Below are 23,752 nucleotides of genomic sequence, written 5' to 3' on the forward strand. Positions count from 1 at the left end.
GTGGCTTTTGAATTGTCCTACTGGCTCTTCATGGCAAGAGTATCTAACAGAAACACTCCAAGCAGGTCCATGCATAGCAGGCCTTGGATAAAGCAGATCAGCAGACAGGGAAACTCTTCCTGTCTCCAACAAGACTTCTGACGAGCCGTTTGAGATGACTGAATGTGGTCACATCCACTGGAAGGAACTGGAAAGTTCCATGGTGCTCTGAAAGACCCTTGTCTGGCAGGCAGAACATGCTGGAAGAAGACAGCAGCAAGTTGAATTGCCAACAGGCAACTGGTGTAAGGCTTCTGGTATGGAGTAGTGTGTTGTACCCAGTATGAGAATAGCTCATCTGGAATTCCATCATCTCCACTAGCTTTGTTCATAGTGATGCTTCCTAAGGCCCACCTGACTTTGGACTCCAGGATGTCTGACTCTAGGTGAGTGATCACACCATTGTGGCTATCTGGTTTTTTGTATAGTTCTTCTGTGTATTCTTGCCACCTTTTCTTAATATCTTCTGCTTCTGTTAGGTCCATACCATTTCTATCCTTTATTGTGACTGTCTTTGCATGAAATGTTCCCTTGATATCTCTAATTTTCTTGAAGAGATCTCTAGCCTTTCCCAGTCTATTGTTTTCCTCTATTTCTTTGCATTGATCATGGAGGAAGGCTTTCTTATCTCTCCTTGCTATTCTTTAGAACTCTGCTTTCAGATTGGTATATCTTTCCTTTTCTCCTTTGCTTCTAGCTTCTTTTCTTTTCTCAGCTATTTGTAAGGCCTCCTTAGACAACCATTTTGCCTTTTTGCATTTCCTTTTCTTGGGACAAAAAGCTAGTGGAGATGATGGAATTATAGCTGAGCTATTTCCAGTTCTAAAAGATGATGTTATTAAAGTGCTGCACTCAATATGCCACCAAATTTGGAAAACTCAGCAGTGGCCACAGGACTGGAAAAGGTCAGTTTTCATTCCAATCCCGACGAAAGGCAATGCCAAAGAATGCTCAAACTACCACGTAGTTGCACTCATTCATCTCACATGCCAGTGAAGTAATGCTCAAAATTCTCCAAGCTAGGCTTTAACAGTACGTGAACCAAGAACTTCCAGATGTTCAAGCTGGTTTTAGAAAAGGCAGAGGAACCAGAGATCAAATTGCCAACATATGTTGGATCATAGAAAAAGCAAGAGAGTTCCAGAAAAACATCTACTTCTGCCTTATTGACTGCACTAAAGCCTTTGCTGTGTGGATCACAACAAACTGTGGAAGTCCACCTTACCTGCCTCCTAAGAAATCTGTATGCAGGTCAAGAAGCACCAGTTAAAACCACACATAGGACAGTGGACTGGTTTCAAATTGGGAAAGGAGTACATCAAGGCTGTATATTGTCACCCTGCTTATTTAACTTACATGCAGAGTTCATCATGTGAAATGCCAAAATGGATGATGTACAAGATGGAATCAAAATTGCTGGGAGAAATATCAATAACCTCAGATATGCAGATGACACCACCCTTATGGCAGAAAGTGAAGAGGAACTGAAGACCCTCTTGATGAAAGTGAAAGAGGAGAGTGAAAAAGCTGGCTTAAAGCTCAATATTCAAAAAACAAAGATTATGACATCCGGTCTCATCACTTCATGGCAAATAGATGGGGAAACAATGGAAATAGTGAGAGACTTTATTTTCCTGGGCTCCAAAATCACTGAGATGGTGACTGCAACCCTGAAATTAAAAGACACTTGCTCTTTGGAAGAAAAGCTATGGGCAGCCTAGACAGCATAATAAAAAGCAGAGACACTACTTTGCCAAAAAAGGTTCATCTAGTCAAATCTATGATTTTTCCAGTAGTCATGTATGGATGTGAGAATAGGACCATAAAGAAGGCAGAGCACCAGAGAATAGATACTTTTGAACTGGTGTTGGAGAAGACTCTTGAGGGTCCCTTGGCCTGCAAGGAGATCGAACCAGTCAATCCTAAGGGAAATCTACCCTGATTTTTCATTGGAAAGACTAATGCTGAAGCTGAAACTCCAATCCTTTGGCCACCTGATGTGAAGAACTGACTCATTGGAAAAGGCCCTGATGCTGAGAAAGATTGAAGGTGGGAGGAGAAGGGGACAACAGAGGATGAGGCGGTTGGATGGCATCACCGACTCAACAGACATGAGTTTGCACAAGCTCTGGGAGTTGGTGATGTACCGGAAAGCCTGGTGTGTTGCAATCCATGGGGTTGCAAAGAGTTTGACACAACTGAGTGACTGCAACTGAACTGAACTGATTATGAGAGTGATGGAGTGGCCGTTTCTGCAGTTCAAGCAGAAAGGCAGCAAGATTAATATGAGGCATTGCAGAGCTGTTATTTTTGGCCAAGATTCTGATTATATTAACCTAGGCATCCTACTACAGTACTCTCGCCTGGAAAATCCCATTGATGGAGGAGCCTGGTAGGCTTCAGTCCATGGGGTTGCTACGAGTCAGACAGGACTGAGTGACTTCACTTTCACTTTTCACTTTCATGCACTGGGGAAGGAAATGGCAACCCACTCCAGTGTTCTTGCCTGGAGAATCCCAGGAACGGGGGAGCCTGGTGGGCTGCCATCTATGGGGTTGCACAGAGTTGGACACGACTGAAGTGACTTAGCAGCAGCAGCAGTGGCTAAGATATATCCCATTCTTGGAGGTGCTGCAGCATGCAGCAAATTACCCAGTTAGAGGTGTCAGGACCAGAGAAACTAGACAACACTTTTTGGGGCAGGCAGAGAACAGTGTAATAGGAATATCAGCAGGGGAAACCTAATATCCATCTGCCTGTCTATCCATGCATCTGGTAAACACTAGCCAGTGCCGACCAAGTGCAAGGCTTTGTGCTACATGAGGGAGATAGAAAGACGAAGTAAGACTCTTGGGTTTCCCCAGTTGATACTCCCTTCTGCACTCTCAGAAGATTTTCAGCTCTTTGATTGCTTTTTATTTACTGCAAGTGAGGAAAAGATAGACTTGGACCCTGAAAAGAAATAATGCTCCATATACCACCAAATGAGTTCCCCTATACTGGCCCATTTATAATACGAGTGGGAAACAAATATCTGGATAATCAAGGTGCAATTTATAGCAGACCACAGGGGGCAAGCCTGATGAGAATGCCACAAATCGGGAATAGAAATGTAGCATTCAACTCCAAATCTTGACATAAGAACTGCATATAATCAATTTACCTCTTCCAGGGAAACACCCTTCTGATAAACCTTAGAATACAAGTATGTATTCCTTCCCCTTTACCCTCTAGAAGCTCTGCCCTTGTTTATGCGCAGTTATTATACAGCAGCTGTCTTCATTACCATCTCATTTTTACTGATGGGAAGTGTTGCCATGGTGATCCTGGAATATAGGCCTGAATACAGACCATCATGAACTTATCCCAAGTTAGAGGCAATGGATCAGTAAAGTGTTGTAAATCCATCTCCTTTCTTCCTTATGTATGAGCTTCTTCAATAAAGGGATATTTGAGTTACTGGAGAGGAGCCATTGGCAGCTAATGGGATGGATACGGGTCCTCACATAGCTATTTCATGAAAATTTGAAGATTAGCAAAGACATAGCCCAGTACCTTGAAGAATGGACAGTCTTTCCCTCTTCTCTATGCATGGGCATAGACTGTTCTCCTATGCTTCAAGTATCACAAGGATTCACCACTGTTAACAAATGGAACCAGGAGTACGTGGATGGCTTCTTATAAGCACTTTACTGACTCTAAATAGCTGAGATTCAGGACTTATTGAGAGTAGTTAATTTGGGAGTTTAAATAAAGATCAAGGACCTTTAGAACAGTAGAACCGTTAAATATAACCTAAGCTGAATTTTTGACTTGTAGATGGGGAAACAAGGGCTAGAGGTGGGGAGAGATGGGTACCGTTTAAGATACTCAGTAACCAAGAGGCAGATTGATTAATTTAGAATGGAAAGCATTTTTTTTCCCCCTTCTCTCTCTTTCTGATATGCTCTTCCACTAAATTCTTCTTTAACAAAAGGCTTTCAGGGAACAAATCTTTTCTTCCTTGTTGGGAAGAAAGTTGATTGGGGTAAAAATAAATCCAGATACTCTTTCAACATTAAGATTGATTTAGGCATTTAAAGCCACTGACCTAGCCTCCTAATAGAGCCTGGCTCACTTGGAAGTTATTACTAATGGACTGGAAACCTTGAGGAGATGAGCAGTATCATTGCTCAAAGCAGGCTTCTCAATATATGTCTCAGTCAATCTGACAACAAGACTCTTTTATCTCTGGTTTCTTCGTCTCCAAGCCCATTAGCTTAGGCATCCTTTGATATATTTCTGTCTGTTCCTTCTAGGGCTCCACTGCTACTTGGTGACCTCACATCATTGGATGATATCAGAGTATTACTGTGACAATTATAGTTTAGACCAAAACATGTGGGTCTCTTGGAGACATTGGTGAACCTTGGTAGAAATGTATATCTATTTTATTAATAGTAAGGTTAATTTGGGACTTTGTATTGCCTTTTTACCACTGTCAAAAGCTGATGATCTTAAGAACTTTCTGTTTGAGAAGAGACATAGTAATGAATATAATTAATTGAGATTTGGGATAGATGTCAAGGATCTTTAACCTCTCTCAGCCTCAGTTCCCTCATATATGAATCAGGCTCAGAATTGCATATCGTGTCAGGCTTGTTGTGAGGAAAAGATGAGGACATGCAAGAGAACTGGATTAGGGTTATCACCGTCTCCAGCTCATACTCAGCACCCCGTGTGTACTGGCGCTGTGTGAAGAAAGGTACAAGGGGCCTCTTCGCTCTTGGGAGCCATTTGGCTCAGATTGCTTCTTCAAAGGGATTTCGTATCCATCAGTTCACTTAATGTTGACACCAACAACGAGAGGTGGACACTGGAGGGAAAACTGACATGTTCATCACCAGGCAGAGTTGGGGCGCCAGAGTTTTAGTCCTGGCTGGGTTTTATATATTTATTTGGAATTGATATATTTGTTTTTTAAATTAATTTTTATTGGAGTAGAGTTGCTCTACAATGTTGCATTCATTTCTACTGTACAGCAAAGTGAATCAGCTATATGTATACATATGTCCCCTCTTTGTCACCACAGAGCACTGACTAGAGTTCCCAGTGCAATACAGTAGGTTCTCATTAGCTATCTATTTTATACATAGTATCAACAGTGTATATATGTCAATCCCAGTCTCCCAATTCACCCCACCCCTTCTTTCCCCCTTGGTATTCATACATTTGTTTTCTATATCTGAGTTCTCTATTTCTGCTTTGTAAATAAGATCATCTATACATTTTTCCTATATTCGATTTCCTAAATTTCATTCCACATATGTGTTAATATACGATATTTGTTTTTTTCTGGCTGGAGTTTAATGTAGCCCATCTGATCTTGAAGAAGTCATCTTCATAAATTGCAAAATGAATCACATCTTTCCCCAACTTGAAATCCTTCATTAGCTTCCCTTTGCTGTTAGAATAAATCCCAACACTGTCAACTTGTTCTACAAGATCTCACACCATTTGGCCTCTCTCCACTTCTCCCTCATCTTTCTCCTTTCTCATTCTTTCCCAATGCATCTCAGCAAAAAAAGACTTCTTTTAGTTCTTCCAACCCACCTTCCTTTCCTGCCTCCAGGTCTTGCCTATGCATCTATTTCAGCCCCTAATGTTCCTTCCCTTGGAGACCTGCAAAACTGCCTCTTTATCCTACTTCAGTTCTCAGCTTAAATATCCCTTGCTCAGAGATTTTCCCTGAATCAAGTGTACCATATTATTTTCCTGTTATAACCTTTGATTTCTTATCTTTGCTGCCATCTCAATTTGTATTTCTTTTGTAATAATCACTTTTTTCTATTGTGTTTACTTGCTTTATCTTCTTCGGTCTGTCTACTCCTTTGGAAAGTAAGCTTCATGAAAGTCGGAACTGTATTCCACTTATGGCTGTGTTTCCAACATCTGGCACAATGACTGGCACCTAGCAAGCACTCGATAAAATTTGCTACATGACAAATGAGTGAATGGATACATCACTCTCGGAGTTTTTGGTTCATTATAGATGAAAACATGCTCTAACAGCACCTCTCCTAGGCACTCTCTCAACTACAAATAGGAGAGGAAATGTGCCTCTTCCATTCTGTGGCTGTCACTTCCTAGTCTCTCAGACCTACTACTTCTTTGTTTTTGTTTTATATTTTCCTTTGCTTGCTTGAGCTATGTGTTCAGTTTGGCTTACAGAATTTACTAAAAGAAAAGTTGTAGTCATGAGAACACAAGACTGGAAAGCTGGAAATCTGAATTCTAGACTTAGAAAGGCTTCTGCTTACAATATGATATTGGATAAGTTAGGTGCCTACTTTGGCACTTTAATTTCTCCCGTGGTTATAATGAGAAGATTGGACCAAAGGAGCCAAAGAGATCTTTTTCCACCTGGAACATTTTTAAAATATAACCTAGATTGTTGGCTTCCCATCCATCAGTTCATCTGGACAGCCTCAAAAGGCAATTACTTTTAAAATAGCAGTGGTCATATGGAATCATGTCCAGGTATATTGGTTAAAATAGAATTGCCATTAATCAGTTATTATTCACACCATAAAATTTATAATCCCTGAGGGGAAATCAAGCTTCAGAATGTCTTGCCAGTAAACAAAATATTCTCTGTCCATGAAGCATGATGGGTCTTTTCAAGAGTACACTGGGAGCCAAGAGTGGTGGCCAAACAGAAGGGAACAGTATTATGTCCTCACGTTGTTCTCCATCTGTTCTTTTTGTAGGTCTGCCAGAATTTTCCCAGCAAGATTCCTCCAAATTTCCCATTTCATCCCAGATTACACACATCTCAGCCCTGGCAGGGAGGTCCTCATTTAGAGCCAGTTTTGGAAGTAGTGGAAATGTTTGACATAGATTCAAGTTTCAGTAGTCATTACCTACCCTGCATCCAGTGGCAAAATAAAGAAGGTATGGTCTTGTTGAAGAGGTGAAGCCGTGGAACCAGGAGCCTGGATTTGAATTTGACAAGACTTGCGATAATGACTTAACCATGCTAAAGTGAATAGAATAAGGCATATTTGCCATTGTAAGAAGATAAACAATTAATTGACTTTTTTTCCCTAAAATATTTAAGAACTCTTGAGCACTGGTGAAAGATAGCTATGCTTTCTCAGTTACAATATAGAAGTCAGAAAGCGAGTATTCAGTAAACTATGAAGTAGGTAGCATTTTTTGGAAACTCAGACCTTCCCACTCTTCATCCTTCCTGAGATGTCTCTCCTTCTCTCTCCTCCTATGGGCCTGGATCTCTGCATCATACACCTTCTCTCTAACTGTAAAATGAGAGCTCTTTTTTCCTATTAAATAAATTTCATGCTCTGAGAAGTGAGGAGGGAACATATTTCCATAAGTTCTGTGATTGGACCATAATTTCCAGGGCCCTGATATAAATCTAGATTGGTGGCTCTTGTATTTTTCATATTTGACAAAGAATTAGGACACCCCCTCCTCACACCAGTAATATGACCAGTTCTTTAATCTTCACACATAATTGGTTCTGACTTTAGCCACTGACCAATGATACATTTCATTTTCAGGGATGCTTAGAATTTCTCTCTTACACTTCAACTATCTTAGAATTGTTCTAACATTTTCATTTTACTAATGGATAAATGGAGGCCTGGAGAGATTACATGAAATGCTTTGTCTCCAAAGTGAAGAAATGACAAAGCTTTCTGTAATAATACCTGAAATATCATTACATGATACATTCCTTGGAGCATGCTGCTTTTTTATTATCTGTTTTTGTTTTTAATAAAAGCCTGTTATTAAATTTGCTTTTCTCTAGGATAAGGAGTGTGCTAAATTGGAAATATTAATACTTCATTCAGGTTTGTTGAGAATCAGTTGTTATTGAGGTCACACCAGGGTCCACCAAGATGCCCGAGGCACAAGAGGTACCAGAAAGCGGGGGAAGGAGTGCAGAGCACAGACTGGAGTTGTGAACTAGCCCTGGGTTTGGCAAGATGGGATTTGTTAGTGATTCTGATTATAGTAGCTTCTGTGTGATGGTGGAAGGAAAACCTGTCCAAAGTGGGTTAAAAAGAGCATAGGATATGAGGGAGTGAAAGGATACTAATATTTCATAGAATTTTCCCCTAAGATGAGTAGAGAAATGTAATAGCTAGAGAGAGACATGCGGCCAATGAAGGGATCTTTCAAAATATAGATTAAAGCATAGTCTATTTGTGTGCTCTTGGGAATGAGCCCATATTTAGGAGAAAATTGATTCTGAAGAGAAAGAAATGTGGGTCACAAGGGCAAACTCTTGGGTCTGTGATCCAGTACACACATAGAGGATTTGGCTTTATACAGGTGTGAAAACAGAGTTTATGAGAGAAGAGGGAGGTGGCTTGAGGAGCTAGGTGGTAGAAAGACACAGTGGTTCTCTTTTGTTTTCTTTGGTTTTCTCACTGAAATAAAATGTCAAAAGCTGAGAGAGAGGAAAAGGAGAGAGTGCTGAAGATTTCAGAAGAGATGAGAACATGTGAACATGCATCTCAGAGGTTGAAAGAGTGGGTTAGTTACAGACATAGAGTGAAATTGCTGGGTGGTACTAGAAGCCCACTTTAGTGTATTGGTCATACATTTACTGAGAGACAAGTTAGACTGTTAGCGAGTTTTTCTCCAGCCCCTTTCTGCTGCTTGAATATTGTTGCAAACTAGGGGGAGGATTGAGTTAAACTAAACTTGAGGTTTTGCCAAACTATGGTAAAAGAGGAGAGAGAAGACAGGGATTTGGGGAAGATATAAAAGGAGTGGTTGTAGAGACTGATCATTGAATTGGAGAAAAATAAGGAAGGAACTGGGGAAATGAGATAGGTAACGGACAATGAAAAGTGGTGGGTCCCGTGGGCTAGAGGTCCTGATGTAGGTCAATGATTTGTGAAGGAGAAGAAGGGAGGGTAAAAATTTACATAGTTGCAAAAATAAGAGTAGATGTTTGAAAAAATATTTCACAAGCAATGCAGTTATTAGTAACAACAACAAACTATGGCCATGGTATTGGGTGGCCATAGAGATGAAGGATAAAACTGGAGGTGAGATAGTAAAGGGTGGAGAAGCTCAGGAGTTGAATAGTGACATTGACATTTATATGGAAAAGATCAAGACTATAAGATGTAGTCATAGAGTGGAGGAGGTGAAGAGGCTGTGAGAGAGTAGTATAGAAAGGGTGCAGAGTAAGACATACATTGAGGTTAGGTCTTCATTGACTAAGGAAGCTAAGGTGGGATGCTTGTGACTGAAACAAAGCAGAAAGATGGCTGGTAGAGCTTGATGGCCCATGCTTTAAAAATTGTGGGTTTTTAAAGAAAGAAGGAGGAAATAATTGACTATAAATGATTGGGAGGAACATGGAGAGTGCCCAGTCTCACCTTCAGGCTCTGTGCAATGTGGAAGGAAAAACACCTTTCATCTGAGAGCCCTACAGGGGACAGGAGTTCCACAGGAAGGAACCTGGTTTCACAAGGAGCACACACATCATTATGTGATGGAGAAGCTAAAAAGAAGTTGGAAGAATCAGGGAGTTTTCTGGGATAAACCATAAGTTCTAGAGAACTGAGAGGAAAAGCTCAAATGGATGGTGGTGATGGTTAATAATGGCTGTGAAATCATATTAGAGGAGATCCATAGCTTATCTGAGTAATGATTGTTGATCCAGAGTAATACTTCTCAAACTTCAAGGCACCTACAAGTCTCCTTGGGATATTGTGAAAATTCAGACTGAGTAGGTCTTAGGGAGAAGAGGAGACAGGGGTTTAGATTCTGCTTTTCAGACGTGAGGCAAGCTGATGCTGAGGCTGCTGGCTTGAGGACTGCACTTTGAGGAGTGAGGCTCTGAGGCTTGGACTAGTCTGGGAGCATCAGGTTGGGAGGGGATGTCAGAGGTGCATTTGATCAAGGATGTTTGGAGCTCTGAACATCCTCACAGAACTATTTGATAGTTCCCACCATTTTTGGAAGGTCAGTTTTTAACCTTCAGTCCTGCTTGTTCCTTCTCTGAGCCCAAAGCACTTGTGTTTAATATACGTTTGCTCCACTCAGTGTATTTTCTTTGTTTCATAGGTGTATGTGTATTATTCCAACAGGATGATTCCTTAGAGCCAGAGACTGTGGGGAATAGTAGAACATTTGTGGATCATTGAGTCATAACACCTGACAATTCCCATCCATACCATTTACTAGCTCTAAAAAAAGCAGTGGAAAAAATCATTTACCCTTCTGATCATTTTTATATGTGAAGTGGGGATAATCATGCCTAACTGCCTTTTATGAAATTCAAATGAGATGCTTGATATAAAAAAGTCTTGTGACCTGTAAAACAATATAATAATATGATAATGCTTCCTGCAAGGCTTGTGTTTCTCTGGTACGTATCAGCATGGCATTCTGGTAGTCACTGGTCTGATAAATCAGTGCACATTGCTGTACCAGTGTTTAAATATTTTTAATAGAACTTCGGGAGTTCTATTATTCTGAATATTATGTTTCATAATTCTTATTATTTATTGTGTCTTTTTACAGTGCTAGCAGAAAAATGGGCATGAAATAGTTGTTGTTGAATTAAAGGAGGGTAGATATATGAACATCTACCCCAGGGACACTGAGTGCAAACGAAGGTAATTTCAAAAGTCTGTGAAAGTTGTTTCTAAGGACAGTTAAGTCACTTTTACCAGGAAGAATTAAGATGTCATTTTTTGTTCCCTAAATTTTAAAGTGCCCTCATCACAGTTTCTTATGTCATCTTCCTCTTGAGATTATACCTTTCATCAACACTGCTGCTGACTGATGATTGATTCATGCAGGTGTCCTCAGCTAGGGAACAAGGCTAAGCACAGCCAAGCTATGATTAACCTTACCCGTTTAGTTCTGGAACAGAACTCTCTGTTCCAAAATGGATTATGGGCACTCAGGTCCAAAGTTCTTTAAAGACCTACTAGATATTTTAGGAAAAGACTTCCTAGGTATATGGGAAAATATTTTTACAAACAGTTTATTCTCTCATGATAGAAGTATATTGTTTTTTTCTCTTTTTTTCCCCCTTGGAGAGCTTGCTTAAGCAAGGATTGGTTTTCCTATGTCTCTGGAGATGAGATAAAAAGCAAGGATTTTGGAGTTCAAGTTCTGGTTCCACCTCTTATTAGTAGTGAGATCGTGAACATTACCTAATCTCTGCAAGCCTGGGGATTCTCACCTGCAGGACTGGAATAGTTGTATTATCTTCCTTAAAGGATTGTTGGAAATGTTGAGACAATGTGTTTGAATTAAGTAACACAGCATTAGTCCTAAATAAATGTTAGTTCTTGGTTACTGTTAGTTCTTGTACTATTACTACAACTACTATTAAGAAAAAAAAAAAAAAAAACCTGGATATAGGGCTTGATCCCAGTATTTATTAAAAAGTGTATAAATTCAGTGGTTAAAAACAAAACAAAACAAAACAAAAACCACCCAATTAAGATGGGCAAAAGATTTAAAAAGACTTTATAAGGTGTACAGATGGAAAAGAGGCATACGAAAAAGATGCTTGACATTATTATTCATTAAGGAAATGCAAATCAAAACCATAATGAAGTATCAGTTTCAGTTTAGTTCAGTCATTCAGTCATGTCCAACTCTTTGAGACACCATGGACTGTAGCACACCAGGCCTCCCTATCCATCACCAACTCCTGGAGTTTACTCAAACTCACATTCATTGAGTTGGTGATGCCATCCAACCATCTCATCCTGTGTCGTCCCCTTCTCATCCCACCTTCAATCTTTCCCAGCATCAGGGTCTTTTCCAGTGAGTCAGTTCTTCTCATCAGGTGGCCAAAGTATTGGAGTTTCAGCTTTAGCATCAGTCCTTCCAGTGAATATTCAGGACTGATTTCCTTAGGATTGACTGGTTTGATCTCCTTGCTGTCTAATGGCCTCTCAAGAGTCTTCTCCAACACCACAGTTCAAAAGCATCAAGTCTTCAGTGCTCAGCTTTCCTTATAGTCCAACTCTCACATCCACACATGACTACTGCAAAAATCATAGCCTTGACTAGACAGACTTTTGTTGGCAAAGTAATGTCTCTGCTTTTCAATATGCTATCTAGGTTGGTCATAACATTTCTTCCAAGGAGCAAGTGTCTTTTAATTTCATGGCTGCAATCACCATCTGCAGTGTTTTTGGAGCTCCCCGCCCCCCCCAAAATAAAATTTCTCACTGTTTTCACTGTTTCCCTGACTATTTGCCCTGAAGTGATGGGACTGGATGTCTTGATCTTAGCTTTTTGAATGTTGATTTTTAAGCCAGCTTTTTCACTCTCCTCTTTCACTTTCATCAAGAGGCTCTTTAGTTCTTCTTTGCTTTCTGCCATAAGGGTGGTGTCATCTGCATATCTGAGGTTATTGATATTTCTCCCGGCAATCTTGATTCCAGCTTGTGGTTCATCCAGTCCAGCATTTCATATGATGTACTCTGCATATAAGTTATATGTATTCTGCATAACTTATATGTAGAGGTACCACTTTATACCTCTCAGAATGGCTAAAATTGTAATACCAATTAACAGTACTAATGACTATAGTAAGTGTTGGCAAAGATGTGGAGCAACTGGAGTTGCCATACACTTCTGACAGGAATACACATTGTAAAGCCACTTTAGAAAAGAGTCTGGCACTTTCTTAAAAAGCTAGAGATACCATTACCACGTGACCCAACCTTCCTTCTCCTAGGTATATACCCAAGAGAATTAAAATGTATGTCCAAATAGTGCTTCATATACAAACGTTCATATGTTCAGTTATAATATGCAAACCTTGGGAAAAAGCCAAATTCCCATCAGTAGTTGAATGGATAAACATATTGTAGTATATCCATACAATGTAATACTACTCAACAGTAAAAGGAATTTAATATACTGATGCATACAGCAAGACAGATGCATCTCAACATAATTGTGCTGAGTAAAAGAAGCCAGGAAAAAAAAGGCCCTTACTGTGTATTCCATTCATATAAAATTCTATAAAGTGCAAGCTGCAGTGACCAAAAGCACGTCAGTGTTGCCTGGGAATGGGGTAAGAAGCCAATAAGAAAAGGCAGGACAGAGGAATTAGAGAGGGGTATGGGGACATTTTTAGGAGGATAAATCTGTTCCTTATCTTGATTGATTATAGTGATAGTTTTACAGGTGTATACATTTGTTAAACTTATCAAAATTTAAACATTAAGCATAGTGGTCAATGATACCATTAAAAAGCTGTTAACAGAAAAGAACATATGGTGGCTGCTGCCTCCACTGCCTTTCCAATGCTTCTAAGGCTGGAAGACTCTCCTTAATTTGACTCTGTCTTATGGATTAGCCTCATCTATTACTGAACCTTCGGCTCACTGAGACCATTTTTTTCCTCCCTTCGCCTGTGAGTTCCTGCCTTTCTGCCCCTCTGGTCATGGTATTGCCCCTGTGTGTAAGCCCTACTTCTTTCTTATCCTGACAAATATACCCCTTTCTAGAGACCACTCCCAAAACATTTCTTTTGTTCATTAATTAATTGGATACTGGTTTTTTTCATATTTTAAATTTTATTTTGTTTTTAACTTTTTATTGTATGTTGGAGTATAGCTGATTAACAATATTATGGTAATTCAGTTGGGCAGCAAAGGAACTCAACCACACATATAATATGTATACATTCTCCCCCAAACTCCCTTCACATCCAGGCTGCCACATAACATTGAGCAGAGTTCCCTGTGCTATACAGTAGGACTTTGTTGGTTATTCATTTTAAATATAACAGTTTGTATGTAGATCACAAACTCCCTACCTATCCCTTCCATCCATCCTTCCCCCTGGAAACCATAAATTCCTTCTCTAGGCCTGTAAGACTGTATCTGTTTTGTAAATAAGTTCATTTGTATCATTTCTTTTTAGATTCCACATATAAGGGATGCCATATGATATTTCTCCTTCTCTGACTTACTTCACTCAGTATGACAATCTCTAGGTCCATCTGCTGCTGCTGCTGCTAAGTCGCTTCAGTTGTGTCTGACTCTGTGCAACCCCATAGACGGCAGCCCACCAGGCTCCACCGTCCCTGGGATTCTCCAGGCAAGAACCCTGGAGTGGGTTGCCATTTCCTAGGTCCATCTATGATACTGTAAATGGCATTATTTCATTCTTTTTAATGTCTTAGCAATATTCCGTTGTGTATATGCACCATGTCTTCTTTATCCACTCCTCTTTTGATGGATATTTGGGTGGCTTCCATGTCTTGACTATTGTAAACAGTGCTGCAGTGTTTGGGGTGTATGTGTTCTTTTGAACCATGCTTTTCTCTGGATGTAGGCCCAGGAGTGGGATCGCAGGGTCATATGGTAGCTCTGAAAGTGAAAGTCACTCAGTCATGTCTGACTCTTTGTGACCACATGGGCTATAAAGTCCATGGACTTCTCCAGGCCAGAATACTGGAGTGGGTAGCCTTTCCCTTCTCCAGGGGATCTTCCCAACCCAGGGATTGAACCCAGGTCTCCTGCATTGTGGCGGATTATTTACCAGCTCTATTTTTAGTTTTTTCAGGAACCTCCATACTGTTTTCCATAGTGGCTCAGATCAGATCAGATAAGATCAGTCACTCAGTCGTGTCTGACTCTTTGCGACCCCATGAATCGCAGCATGCCAGGCCTCCCTGTCCATCACCAACTCCCGGAGTTCACTCAGACTCACGTCCATCGAGTCAGTGATGCCATCCAGCCATCTCATCCTCTGTCGTCCCCTTCTCCTCCTGCCCCCAATCCCTCCCAGCATCAGAGTCTTTTCCAATGAGTCAACTCTTCGCATGAGGTGGCCAAAGTACTGGAGTTTCAGCTTTAGCATCATTCCTTCCAAAAAAATCCCAGGGCTGATCTCCTTCAGAATGGACTGGTTGGATCTCCTTGCAGTCTAAGGGACTCTCAAGAGTCTTCTTCAACACCACAGTTCAAAAGCATCAATTCTTCGGCGCTCAGCCTTCTTCACAGTCCAACTCTCATATCCATACATGACCACAGGAAAAACCATAGCCTTGACTAGACAAACCTTTGTTGGCAAAGTAATGTCTCTGCTTTTGAATATGCTATCTAGGTTGGTCATAACTTTTTTTCCAAGGAGTAAGCGTCTTTTAATTTCATGGCTGCAGTCACCATCTGTAGTGATTTTGGAGCCCAGAAAAATAAAGTCTGACACTGTTTTCACTGTTTCCCCATCTATTTCCCATGAAGTGGTGGGACCGGATGCCATGATCTTCGTTTTCTGAATGTTGCGCTTTAAGCCAACTTTTTCACTCTCCACTTTCACTTTCATCAACAGGCTTTTAGTTCCTCTTCACTTTCTGCCATAAGGGTGGTGTCATCTGCACATCTGAGGTTATTGATATTTCTCCCGGCAATCTTGATTCCAGTTTGTGTTTCTTCCAGTCCAGCGTTTCTCATGATTACTCTGCATATAAGTTAAATAAACAGGGTGACAATATACACCCTTGACGAACTCCTTTTCCTATTTGCAACCAGTCTGTTGTTCCGTGTCCAGTTCTAACTGTTGCTTCCATAGTGGCTATACCAAGTTAAGTTCCCACAAACAGTAAGAATTTATTACCCTTCTCTCTTTTTCCTCTCCAGCCTTTATTGTTTGTGGATTTTTTAATGAAAGTCCTTGGGTAGCTTTTGGATTAGGATTTAGGCACAGAATTTAGATTAGGATTTGATCATGAGCCTGCTCTCATGAGGCTCACAATCTGCTCAGAGGTATAGTCAAGTCAATTACTGTGTTACAAATATGTTTATTATTTTTGGCCACTCAGCCTTCTTCATGTTATGGGAGAATTCTTCTTTAGGGGTTGTTGGTGGAAAGTAGGACATATTTCTTCCTAAAGGTGCTAGGACTGTTCCCTGCTCCCTGAGTATGGGCATAGGATTTCAGATTGCTAGCTTAGTGCTCCTGCTGACTGGGAAATTTTGATAGAGTAAAGCAGAGATGCAAGTACAGTTTGGATGGTGGCAGAATCAGAAGTTAGGAGCAGCAGAGCAAGCGCCTAGTGGTGCATTTGCCAGTGTCAGCATCTCAAAGAGACCATGCCTGTTCAGAACAATTTGGTTCTTACCCATCTTCAGATCCTGGTTCAGATCTTTTTGCCAACCCGATACTTGCAATGGTAGACTTCACTACTTGCCAGATCCCAGCTAGTGCCCCTTGCATCAGAATATCCCCCATCCCCCCACCCAAGCTTCTGATGAGAGATTGAATCAGCGCTGACAGAAGTAAGAGTTGGGAAGGACCTGGCTGAAGCCTTGAGAAGAGTGCTTTTATAGAAAATCATTAACGTTGAGGTGAGAACAAGAGCTGGAAGTTCAATATGATCAGAATTGCTCAAAGTAGACCATGGACTCCTCTGGGTAGCCTCTCTTCCGGCCTTTGATTCTCCCTCCTTTACTCCATACTTTCATCCTTTCCATCATTTCCTCTCCTGCATCCCTGGAGCACTAGGCACCTGAGAGATGCAGGATGAGTCAGATTCAATTCCTGCCACTAAGGAGCCCTGGACTGGGAGTTACTGCAGTACCTTCTAATGATCTAGATAACTTTGAGCAAGGGTTTCTCTTTACTTCTTGGTCCTTTTACTTTATCTCCTTATAAATCCAGGAACTAGGGATGATTTTTAAGGTTTATCTGCCTCTTCAAGTTTACTAGTTTTCACATATCATCACATATCATCATGGGCTCAGCATTCAGTTAAGAATGTTATTTGATACTCATGAAAATGAAACTGGCAAGTACTGTTATTGTGTCCCATATTTTGTAGATGAGGAAACCAAGGCTTAACAAGGTTAAGGAAATTGAAAAAGATAGCTCAGCAAGCTAGTAGATGGAAAAGTTAGAATTTGAACCCAGCAGGTCTAACTCCACACATCACCCCATGGTATATTGCCTTTTCTGTTTTTAAAGTCAGTGCCTTTGTTTTACAGCTGGCTTAGCTAGAACTAATTGAAACTGCATACTTGCCTGGGCTCTGGCATCAGAATTACCCATGTTCTAATGAAAGCTCCATTACACTATGAGTGTCTTAGGGCAAATTGCTTAACCCCTCTCAGACTGTCAATGCATTAATAATAAATTTTATACTAGAAACTATTGTCATACTAAGTTTTGCTTTATGAATCAATAGCCATTGATTGCCTGACTCCAAGAATACCGCTACTTCCCTTATTTCAGTGCCAATAATGTCAGCATGGACAGGGAGGCCTGGCGTGCTGCAGTCCATGGGGTCACAAAGAGTTGGACATGGCTGAGCAACTGAACTGAACTGAACCAATGTCAGCATTATAATGTAATATCCTTCAAGAAAGCATTATCTTTTTAGTGAGATCCTGGTGGCTCAGATGGTAAAGCGTCTGTCTGCAATGCAGGAGACCCGGGTTTGATTCTTGGGTCAGGAAGATCCCCTGAAAATGGAAATGGCAACCCACTCCAGTACTCTTGCCTGGAAAATTCCATGGATGGAGGAGCTTGGTAGGCTACAGTCCATGGGGTTGCAAAGAGTCAGACACAACTGAGCTACTTCACTCACTTCTTGTTATTATTGATAATAAATGTTGATTGGGTTGAGGGATTATACTATGCCAGCCCATTATCTCATTTATTCCTCATGAAAACCATGAAGGATATGCACACAGAGAATATATACAGTAATTATTCCCATGTCACATATGGAAGTACAAAGTTCAGAGACATGTGAAAATCATGCAGTTTATAACTGGTGGGGCTGTGATTCGATCCAGACTTCTCTGATTCTAGACTTAGACTCTTAACCATTCTGCCATTCTGTCACCAATAGATAGGCCAGAAAGAATTAGGATAGAGTCATTATTACATAAATATGGGTTCATTTGTCTTTTCTGTCATTTTCTCCATGAGAGGAAGGACCAGAACAGCATGAAGAACACAGTTGTGTGGGAGGACTGGCCAATTAAAAAGAGAGAAAAAAAAAACTTGAAAGCCAACTTCCCAGGGCTGAAGAGGGCTGGTTATGGAGATTAATTTGCCTTTCCTTGTTTGGCTTTGCCCTCATGCTGGGATTGCTGCTGGGAGACAAGGCAACCCTGATTCCAATTAGAATTACAGAGGCTCAGGGCTTGGAAACCTAGACAACATATTAAAAAGCAGAGACATCACTTTGCCAATAAAGGTCTGTATAGTCAAAGCTATGGTTTTTCCAGTAGTCATGTGTGGATGTGCGAGTTGGACCATAAAGAAGGCTGAACATTGAAAAATTGTTGCTTTTGAACTGTGGTATTGGAGAAGATTCTTAAGAGTCCCTTGGACAGCAAGGAGATCAAACCAGTCAATCCTAAAGGAGATCAACCCTGACTATTCATTGGAATGACTGGTGCTGAAGCTGAACTCCAATTCTTTGGCCACCTGATGCATGAGCCAACTCATTGGAAAAGACCCTGATGCTAGGAAAGATTGAGGGCAAGAGGAGAAGGGGGTGACAGAGGATGAGATGGTTGAATGACATCACTGACTCAATGGACATGAGTTTGAGCAAACTCTGGGAGACAGTGAAAGACAGGGAAACCTGGCACGCTGCAATCCATAGGGTTGCAAAGAGTCATACATAACTTAGCAACTGAACTAAAACAACAAGGGTTGGGAAAGAATTTGGAGACTGTAGCCTTCAACTCTCCTCTATTGAAAGCACCCACTCTATAACAACAGGAGTTGTTCATTTTCTCCCCCATCTCTGCTGTATCACCTCTGTGACCATGAATTCACTACAGCCTTCAGACTGGCTCCCTGCTTCAGAGCTCCTCTCTTGTCTCAAGTTTGAATTTTGTTGGTTTTGTTCTTTTTTGTTGATAAATGAAGAACAAATGTTCTAGTTGTTCTGTAGAATTGTAAAATGTAATTGTACATCTTTTAGGAAGAAACAATCACAAATCACGTACCCTGCCTCCCAGTCTTGGTGCCATCCACTGACCTGGTTCCTCCTACTCACTCTTCTGGTTTTAGGTCTCACGTCACTTTCCTGAAAAGACTTTTCTCTCACACCTTAGACAAGGTCAGTTTCTCCTGTTTTTTTTTCTTTTTGCAGCCACAACATCCACGCCAACAATTACATAATGATATGTTGAACGTTCACATTTCCTCCCAGGAAAAGATCTGTTAAGGGCAAGAAATTATTGGTCTTGTTCATATGTGCTTCTTGGGCACTGTGCTTATTCATTTAATTCAAAACTTTTATGGATAACCTCTTGAATACCAATTACTGTATTTTGAACAAGAGTGATTCAATCCTTCACCTGATGGCCTTTAGAGTCTAGTGGAGTTTCTCATCCTCATTTCAACTTTTACTTCTTATGGTGTTACGGAACACAGGTTTGTGTGCCCGACACACAGTGAGGCCAAACAAACCTCCATGTTGGAGTTTGGAGCAGAGAAAGGTTTGTTGCAGGGTCATGAAAGGAAAATTGGTGGTTCCTGCTAAAAAAAATCCCAAACTCCTCAAAGGATTTCAATAAAGCTTTTTAAAGGCCAAGGCGATGAGGGCAGGGGTTCCCAGGTGGCTCGGTGGTGAAGAATCCGCCCACCAATGCAAGAGACTCGGATTTTATCCCTGGGTTCAGAAGATCCCCTGGAGGAGGAAATAGCAACCCACTCTAGTATTCTGACCTGGAGAATCCCATGAACAGAGGAGCCTGGTGGGCTACAGTCTGTGGGTCACAAAGAGTCGGACACGACTGAGTGACTAAGCATGCATGAGGGAGAAGGATCGCAGGATGTGTGATCAGCTTGTGAACCATTCTCTGATTTGTTGATGGTGAGGTAACAAGAGTATCACAGGAATTAACATTATCAATCCTTAGGCTCCTGGAGACCTGGGGGCTATGTACTCATGGCCATCAAATAGTTAACATCTTCCACTTGGTGGGGGGTTTTCACATCTGTAAAACAACTCAGGAAATGTGCCTCAGACACTGTTATCTAGGTACTTCAGAGAGGAGCTAAAGTAGAGGATATGTGGGAAGTATCTACCTGCCACTCCCTGGAAAGACCCCATGGGGGTCCTGCTCAGTTAAAGTAACAAGCAGTAATAAAAGAATTTAGCTGTGTGATCGCTCTGTACATTATTTTTCTAAGTGTAAGGTGGTTCGGAGTGATGGTTCAGATGTGTGCTTACTGCCATGTTTTATGTCTAAACTGCACTTGACCTGATTTCGCAGTTTCTAGAAACTGAGGCTAAACAGTTCACCCGAAGTTGCACAGTAGGACTGCATCCGTGGCATCGTTCTTTTGTTTATTCCTTCATTCATCTTTTCAGCTCCTGCTTCCTTTTGCAGTTCTGGTTCCACTTGTCCCAGCATTTGAGATAATGAAAACTTTGGCCGTGGTGTAGGCATGGACTTCAGGGACAGAATGACTTCAGTTTTATGGAGCTCCACCCCTTGCTAATTGTGTGACCTTGGGCTAGTCAGTTAAACTCTCCAATTCTCAATTTCCTAAATAATTTCAATTCATACTTCATAATTATTTTTGAAAGGATTAACTGAGAAGTAGTAGTAATAGTATCAGCAGCAATATCACCCCTGTTAGTACCACCAGCAGCATCAGATAATTATGTGATACTTCTTAAGAGCCACTAGGGTTCCTCGTGGCTCAGATGGTAAAAGAATCTGCCTGTAATGCAGGTGACCTGCATTAAGATCAGGAAGATCCCCTGGAAAAAGAAATGACTACCCATTCCAGTATTCATGCCTGGAGAATCCCATGGACAGAGAAGCCTACTAGGCTACAGTCCATGGGATCACAAAGAGTTGAACATGACTGAGCAACTAACACTTTCTTATGAGCCAAGAATTATTCTGAGGACTTACATATATTAACTCATTTAATCCCACCTATGAAGCAGATGTTAGTATTATCCCTGTCATACCTGTGTCACCTAGCTGGTGAGAAGAGACCAGGAGAGAAACAACAGTATCTGGATCTGCAGCCCACACCCTCAACAGCCCAGCTATAACTGTCTCTGGACAAAGCATGCAGAGACTCAGCCCTGTGCTCAATACAAGGTGTATCTCTCCGGCTAAGACAGGTTTGTGACCGCTCTGAATTGGTTTGCCCCACTTTTCTTAGGAGATCTTATCAGATAAGAGAAGCATAGTGAACATGAAGCACGGATTATCCATTCTCAGGCTCCAGTGAGCCCTAAAACTAGGCTTGTGCCAGCTCTAAGTGGTCAGATTGACAAAATAAAAGGAATAAATAGGTAAAGAAAGGAGTATGGCATGGAATCTAATGAGGGGAAATGAGTTTCTGATGTGAAAACTGTCTGCAAGATAACAAGGTTGATTCCTGGGTCTTCCCTACAAGTCCCTTGGCTCTGAAAGCAGCAGAATTGCCCATCAGCACCAATGACTAAACTAGTCAGTACTGTTTTGGTGCCAGTCGTACCAAGAGCTCTGAGAATTTTAGTTCTCTTGAAAAGAGGACAAACCTTCCCTGTGTTTGCAGGCTCCCACTCTGCATCTCAAGTGTCTAGTCATGGTTGAATAAGGAGGATTTTTCTATGCATTCAGACCTCATCTGCCAGTGCCTTGTCTTACACAGGGACTGAATCCCTCTCCTTTTCCCCTGTGTCACCCCTGAAACTTTGCCCATCTATCTTTCCAGACTTTCCCCCATGCAGCTCTCCTTCCCTTTAAGGGCCAGCCCATGTGCCTTTATGCAGTTTACTCATTCATTCACTCATTTATTTATTTATTCAAGAAATACTTATCTATCCTGTGTTAGGCCCTAGGGGTGGATACAAGAGAGAACAAAATAAGCATGTGCACTTTTAGGTCATAGTAAGGAATTTAAGTTGTAGGTTCAAGGTGAAGACTTTAAAGGGTTTTATGTGGGTATTGTGAATAGTTGTGCATTTTGAGAAGACGACTCAGGATGCAAGGTGGCAAATGGATTGGAAGAGTTAAGAGTAGGTGCTGTTATATTGCTATTGCTATTGCTAAGTCACTTTAGTCGTGTCCGACTCTGTGTGACCCCATAGGCGGCAGCCCACCAGGCTTCCCCGTCCCTGGGATTCTCCAGGCAAGAACACCGGAGTGAGTTGCCATTTCCTTCTCCGATGCATGAAAGTGGAAAGTGAAAGTGAAGTCACTCAGTCGTGTCCGACTCTCAGCGACCCTACGGACTGCTGCCTTCCAGGCTCCTCCATCCATGGGATTTTCCAGGCAAAAGTACTGGAGTGGGGTGCCATTGCCTTCTATTAATTATGCGTATTCCTGGGCTCTGCTCTAGACCTTTCGATTCAGAATCTCTGGCTCTCAGAGTTGGATTTTATCCAAGTGATTCTCAAGTGCATTTAGGTTTAAGAACTACTAAATGATTTAGAGCTTACCCAATGGCTCAGTGGGTAAAGAATCTGCCTATAATGCAGGAGACACAGGAAATGCAGGTTCAATCCCTGGGTCGGGAAGATTCCTTGAAGGAGGAAATGTTACCCACTCCAGTATTCTTGCCTGGAGAATCCCATGGACAGAGGAGCCTGGCAGGCTCTAATCCAAAGGGTCACAAGGAGTCATACATGACTGAGGAACTAAGCACACACAAATGATTTAGAAAATGTGCTTTATACAGTGTAAGGCATTATATAAGTGCAATTTAAAAAACATTTATTTTTGCACCCAAATGGTCCTGGTCTTTGCCTCTCTTGGTCCAAAAATCTCTCTAGAGAACCACCTCTATGAAGGCAGCATCTAAATAGGCAAGAAATGATAGAGACACCTTATCTCCCAGCTTTGTATTTCCTCTTTCTCTCATGAATCCCCTGTCATCTTAAATTTTCTCCCTGTAATCTACTAAATCTCATACTTATGGCATCCTGCTTGGTGAGCTGTGCAGCACCTTGCTGAGGGTCCATGTCTGATTCTTGTCCTCCATGCCTAGCGTAGAACCTTACACGTTTTCAGTGCTCACCACGGTGGTTTAGCTGCTAAGTCATGGCCGACTCTTGCAACTTCATGGACTTAGCCTGCCAGATTCCTCTGTCCATGGGATTCTCCAGTCAAGAATACTGGAGTGGGTTTTAATTTCCTTCTCCAGGGGATCTTCCTGACCCAGGATTGAACCTGTGTCTCCTGAATTGTCTGAGCCTGTAAAGAATCTGAATCTCAGAATTTCAGAGTAGGAAGGGCTCTTTGAGGAAATCTAGTTTGATCACTGTACTCTGCAAAGCCCAGGCAGGTTAAATAACTTACTCATGATTGTACATCAAATTAGGGATAGAGATTACATATAATATCAGAATTCAGAGGCCAACTTCAGTTTGTGAATGGTTCAAATAATTACTGGAAAAAAAAGATCATCTCCCTCTTGTTCAGAGTCAGGATCCTGTATGAAGTAGGAAAGGAACTCAGGGTTTGAGAAGGCAACAATAGAAAGAGAAGATACAGAGTTAAAAATGAAATAAATATCCTCACTTGCTTCTCATACAAGATTGGTTTATATTCTTATAGCAGTGAGCAGGTCTAATGCTTCTAGACCAGGTCACAGCCAGGGGCCCAGAGACCAGGGCAGCATGCATGACCCTTGAACTAAGGCTGGGGAGGGACCATCTGACTTCCTGGTGTTAAGGAAGAACCTCCATTTTGTCCTTCGTTGTCACAAATGTTTTCTCTCTTTC

At 41.3% G+C, this 23,752-nt stretch overlaps 1 long non-coding RNA gene across 30 annotated transcripts in view; it reads left to right on the forward strand.

Moving 5' to 3' along the window:
• LOC147369714 (uncharacterized) overlaps positions 1–23,752 on the forward strand; it is a 694,358-nt gene that overhangs the window by 407,306 nt on the left and 263,300 nt on the right. For 9 of the 30 annotated variants that reach the window (XR_015167800.1, XR_015167799.1, XR_015167801.1 and 6 more), the window contains one exon: positions 6,789–7,857. The exons of the other annotated variants lie outside the window; for them this stretch is intronic. This is a non-coding gene — a long non-coding RNA (uncharacterized LOC147369714). Of the gene's footprint in view, positions 1–6,788; positions 7,858–23,752 lie in introns of those variants that run through there. 30 annotated transcript variants of the gene reach the window in all.

This window comes from Bos grunniens, chromosome 7 (genome assembly GCF_055505025.1).
Source record: "Bos grunniens cultivar Pamir isolate PY7600 chromosome 7, Bosgru_T2T1.0, whole genome shotgun sequence".
NCBI classification, from domain to species: Eukaryota; Metazoa; Chordata; class Mammalia; order Artiodactyla; family Bovidae; genus Bos; species Bos grunniens.